Here is a 5,900-nt window from a genome sequence, read left to right as displayed (position 1 = left end):
AATCTGTAATTGGCGATTTGTTGCAATTAATGTGGTTTTATTTTTTTGGTCAAACAATTAATATTGTTGATTAGCATGTACAAATTGCTGTACACGTTACGATCAATTTCGACTTCTATTATATTTAATATAAATAATTAATGCAATACATTTCGCTTGAATAAATGTATTCTAATCCACCTACATTCTTTCCCGTCGCTATTGTCGCAACAATCCTTCCTTTCTGATGATTTAGATGATTTTTTTGGCATCTTTTAATTTCTATGTATAAACTGGTAGGTATTACTCAGTTGGGGTCTCTGCCCGGTCCCCACCGGTTCAACAGCCCTTTACCACAGAATTAGCATATATTTTTAATTGATAATTGCTTTCATTTATCATCTTTTATATAGTGCTTTTGTACGATAAATGAGGTGGGATTGTTATTTGAGGAGCCAAGTCGAATAACATAGTTACATAGTGGTTGGGAGAAGACAAAATGGCTCTTGAACTGCGATTTCTAAGTATTTTTATTTTCCTCTTTGACATTAAGATGTAACATATTATCACTTGACGCTTCATATGTGTAAACTTATATTTCCGTACACTTAGCTTTGTCCTTTATATTAAGTTCCATTTGTTTTCTAGAAAATGAATGATTTGAAAAATGTTTTCCTAAAAATGATCATTTAAATAACTTGAAATAATTAGCTAATATATAATATTTTCAAATCATTCATTTTTTGTGAAATAAACACGATCTAACATTGAAATAGATCTATATCAGTGTATTTTTGGATCCCGTAGCAAGTTTCTCATTGCCTTCATCCTTTAGGTTAATAAAAGTTATATTCTATGGAAGAGTATCATAGAATGGTTACAATTGAATAAATGATCTAAAAGATTGTTTTTTTTTTTTCTTTTTCCTTTCTATTCTACCGTGTACAAGTTGTTGATCTTTTTTGTATGACTAGTTATTACAATTTAATTTTTTACCTCATCCTTTGTATAATAAGCACTACAATTGGATGTTGAATCTTTTTTTCTCGTGCTAGCATTTTTCAAATAGAATAAACTACTATTATATTATGATTATTACGTTAAAGATCTGCAGTAATTAAAAGGTAAACGAGTATTCAATGAGTTACAAAGGAGAGGGCCATACATGGAAGAATGAAGCTTTCACTCCTAATTTAACAGCACCTGAACCTTTAATTTCTCTGATAGAGATCATTGCAAGCAAAAAGATCTCTAGTTTATTCCTTATTCATTCTCTATTGGTTTTAAAACTCCTCTTTCTAGACCAGCAATTTCTTTCTCAAGGGTGAAAAAGAAGAAGGAAAAATCACAAGAATAAATGGGACCATGTAATTTAGAGGCTAGGGTGGGGAAATGTGAGTGAGTGAGTAGGGTTTGACAACGTGTGCACTGCATATAACACATGCAGTGGCTTGTAAAATAGATAGTGACCAAACCAAAAAAAAAAAAAAAGGGTCAGCCTATCATGCCTAACTTTTGCATGTAAGCAAGCATTAAGATTTCTCAACTCGTGAAAATTTGTTTTTACTAATTTTTGGAACGACCATATCAGAAGGAAAAGTTCTTTCATCATGTGAAATGATTTAGGAAGCAATTCCAAAAATTACGTGTTACACCAGCATAAGTGGTTTGGCTGATGAAATTGGGTCAGAGGTGGAAGAAAATATAAATCAGTTTAAATACGTTCTCTCTCAAAGCACTGTTGAAGTGTTATATAAAGCGCGTGTTACCCTTCTACAAATTATCTATTTGACCCTTCACACACTGAGCATTAACGCTATATTAAAAAGTATCAAACAATGAAATAAAAAAGGGAACATGTCATTGAATAAGCTATTCGATCATAGAGAACTCATTGGCCGGAAATTTGTAATGCGACACTGAATTAAAAGGAAAGCAAAATGTTAACAAATATTAATTTAAGGACAAAAAAAGTGACTAGGATGGGAGGGTATAATTAGGTCATCTTTAGGCATGATGTGGCATGGAGAAGAAGTCTAGTTTGGAATGTTTCCTGAGAGATATATATTGTATTGAAAAAGATAAATTTATTTGATTATGTTTTGAAGACATTCTCGATGATTTTCTTTTCTATTTTTTAAAATTAATATCAAGTCAAAGAAGCACATGCAAAGGTTCCAAGCGATATCTCCATAGTGCTTCGGAAATTGAAGAGTCAAGGATTTAGAGTCGTTGACCTCGACTATTGACGAATCGATGGAGTGATTGTGCTCCTCCGAGAAGGTATTTTTTTTTTTATTTTTATTTTTTTGTCGTTAACAGAAACTTCATTCACGAAATAGAAAAGTGACAGCAGTTCAACATATCAGTACATAACAGATCAAACAAAGCAGGAGGGGGGGAGGTGACCCAATTCGCTGGGAGAAGAGTTTGGGCTTGGGCTTTTGCAGCCCAGTCAGCAACTGTGTTGGTTTCTCGTCTGCAATGTTGGATGCGCAGGGTTGGGAAGAGGCGGAGCAGAGCCCTAGCTTCAGCGAAAAGAGCGCCGAGCTCCCATGGTGTGCGATCTAGGTCGTGAATTGCTTCAACCACAGCAAGAGAGTTTGATTCCAGAAGGAGGTTGTGTTGATTTCTGCTTGTGGTGATGAGGAATCGAAGGCCAAAGATGAGAGCTTGGGTTTCGGCGTGCAGGGGCGAAACAGAGGGTGTTCGGTGAGCACTGCCATCAAACAGCTTCCCGGAGGAGTCTCGACAAATACAAGAGACAGCAGCACCATCCATGACCGTGGGGAAGGATGCATCAATATTGATTTTAAGCACACCAGGAGGCGGAGGACACCAAGACAGATCCAAAGGGGGACGCCGAGGAACAGTCTTTCTAGCCGATCGAAACCCAGAATGAGAAGAAGCTGCATCAAATCCACTGGTGAGTGATCTGTTTCTCTGGACTGGGATGTCTTGCTGGTGCGACGTCTGATGATTAGGTTGCTGCAAGGCCTGATGACAGCGATAATATGAGCGGGCATGAGCCAGAGCAGAAGCTACAAGGTAATCGGGGTGCAGGGGTCTTCGGCGAAAGAGAAAGTCGTTCCTGGCTTTCCAGATGTGCCACAGGACATATGTAATTTGCGCATAAAACTGTAAGTTTCTCTCATGATCAAAGATATGTAATAGCCAGGCGTCAAATCTGTGATGTTGAGCATGCTGAATAGTACACGGTAGATGGGCATGAGTCCAAACTTTCTTTGTCCATGGGCAATGTAGAAACAAATGTTCAGTGGTTTCGGGGGTGGGGCTACTATCACTACAGAGTTTACAAATAGGATCTTCAATAATATGACGATAGTAGAGATTCGCAGCAGTGGCTATAGCATTGTGGCATAGTGACCATAAAAAGATACGCAGTTTTGGAGGAGCTGGTACCTGCCATATAGTAGCCCAAAGGTGCTTAGGGGGTTGAAAGGATGAGGAGGGCTGATTTTGAAGAACTGTGGTTGCTGCTGTTTTGATCCGGTGATATCCATTTTTGACAGTGTACACACCATTTAATCGTCCTTTCCACATCAATTTGTCTTCAGTATAGTGCGGACTGATCTGTATTTTTAGAATTTCAGCAACTTGATGCGCATCAAAACTTCTAGAAAGCAAGGGATATTCCATGTCCGAAGGTCCGGACGAGATGAAGTCCGCGACCTTAGTAGGCTCATTCCTAGGTCTTTGGTCCCCAATAATACACGTAGACAGCCATTTATCCTCCCTAATGTTAATGTTCTGCCCATTGCCCACTGACCACTGTAGATTAGATGCTATAGAATCTCTGCCTAGCAAAAGGCTTTGCCATCCCCAAGAGGGCCGAGCACCTCTGTCCGCATGTGCAAAATCAGTGGAGGGGAAATACAGCCCTTTAAGAATGCGACTCCATAGAGAGGTAGGTTGGTGAAATAGCCGCCAAGCTTGTTTAGCCAACAATGCTTTATTAAAAGAGATAAGATCCCTAAAACCAAGACCACCCGAGTCTTTTCGAACTTTGAGAGAGTCCCAATTCCGCCAATGAATACCTGACTTATTGCCCTGAGATTGCCACCAAAAGCTAGCCACCTTTTGTTCAATAGACTTACACAGTGATATAGGTATTTTAAAAATCGACATAGCATACTGTGGAATAGCTTGTACTACAGCTTTAATCAAGATTTCTTTCCCACCCTTCGAAAATAACTTTTCCTTCCAGCCATGAAGTTTAGAGTGAACTTTTGACAAGATCCAGGAAAACATTTCTTTTTTAGATTTCCCCCAGTCTGATGGGATGCCGAGGTATTTGCCAGTCTTGTTCATCACGGGAACTCGAAGTTCTCTAGCAAGAGACTCCTGTAGAGCAGTAGGGCAAGTAGGACTAAAGAAAACACCAGATTTATTACGGTTAATCTCTTGTCCCGATGCCCAGCAGTATTGAGATAATATATTGGAGAGATTCTGACATTCTAGCAGTTTCCCTTCTATAAAAAAGATGGCGTCATCAGCAAAAAATAAGTGTGAGAGGGTAGGGCACCTGGGATTGAGTCTAATGCCTGAAATGTTACCCATCTCCATAGCTTGGTGTATTAGACTAGAGAGTGCGTTCGCCACCAAGATGAACAAATATGGCGATAATGGGTCGCCCTGTCGAAGCCCCCTCTTCATTGGAAACGGAGGGAGGGGTTCACCATTTAGCTTGACACTCATAGAAGTAGTGGTGACACACTGCATAACCAGATGAACCCAGGTTGCATGAAACCCGATCTTCAAGAGATAATCTCGCAGAAAGTCCCACTCGACCCGATCATAGGCTTTTTTCATGTCAATTTTGAGTACACCCTGAAATGTACGCTTGCGTTTCCGTATGCGAAGTTGGTGCAAGACTTCCTGGACTAAGAGAATGTTATCCTGGATTTGGCGACCACTGAGAAATGCACTCTGTTCTGTTGAGATGAGGGTCGAGAGTAACGGCTTCAAACGATTAGCTAAGATCTTCGAAATGATTTTGTAGGAAAAGTTGCAGAGGCTGATTGGCCGATAATGGTCCAAAGTTTCAGGGTGAGAGATTTTTGGAACCAAAGTAAGATAAGTCTTATTAAGGGCTGGGTTGAGCACACTTGAATGGAAGAAGTCTTGAACACAGCTAACAATGTCTGCCTGTAGAATATCCCAATGCGCATGATAGAACTGACCAGTTAACCCGTCCGGGCCAGGTGCTTTGGTAGCTCCTAATTGAAAGGTAGCGTGGCGAACTTCCTCAGGGGTTACTGCAGCAGTTAGACAGGCATTCATAGAGTCAGTGACCACTATTGGACATTGATCAAGTATTGGGCCATAGTCTCGGTGACCCACAGTTGAATATAAATTCTGAAAAAAGTGCTGTGTCATATTCTGTAATGTCTGACGATCTCTGACCCATTGCTGATCTGCATTGAGTAACATGCTGATTCGGTTACGCTGTCTTCGCTGAATAGTAGTAGCATGAAAAAACTTGGTATTTTTGTCACCCCACTTGAGCCACTGAACTCGGGAGCGCATGGCCCAGTATTGTTCTTCTTGCTGCCACAAGTGCTGAATTTGAGTTTTTAAGGCATTCATCCGGAATTGGTCTTGATGAGAGGTGGTTTTGTTTGTCAGGATCTGAAGTTGATGCTGCAGTGCTTTGAGTTGGCGGGAGCTGTTCTGAAATTTGGACCTACTCCAACTGGTAAGGGCTGCTGAAACCTTTGTTATCTTCTTTGGTATATCCAAAATCTGAGAAGGAGCAGTTTGCCATGCAGTTGATATTACGGAACGACACTCCGGCTCTTGTAGCCAATAAGACTCAAAGATAAAGCCTCGTTGTTGCCTTGGTGGAGTGGCAGTTGTTGTTAACAGCAGTGGACTATGGTCGGATCAATGGTCGGAGC

The 5,900-nt window shown here is 40.2% G+C and overlaps 1 long non-coding RNA gene across 2 annotated transcripts; it reads left to right on the top strand.

Annotated features, from left to right (window-relative positions):
- Window positions 1-2,980: 2,980 nt before the first annotated feature.
- Window positions 2,981-5,900, top strand: LOC120291155. 2 transcript variants are annotated; one of them, XR_005549005.1, is made up of 3 exons: window positions 2,981-3,119; window positions 5,629-5,698; window positions 5,772-5,900. It is a non-coding gene; the product is annotated as an uncharacterized LOC120291155 (long non-coding RNA). The 2 variants fall into 2 exon arrangements; XR_005549004.1 differs by having other exon boundaries at window positions 5,760-5,900.

The sequence above is a fragment of the Eucalyptus grandis genome, chromosome 3, assembly GCF_016545825.1.
Source record: "Eucalyptus grandis isolate ANBG69807.140 chromosome 3, ASM1654582v1, whole genome shotgun sequence".
Taxonomy (NCBI): Eukaryota; Viridiplantae; Streptophyta; class Magnoliopsida; order Myrtales; family Myrtaceae; genus Eucalyptus; species Eucalyptus grandis.
The sequence above is the reverse complement of the archived record's forward strand: the minus strand, read 5'-3'. Positions and strand labels throughout refer to the sequence as shown.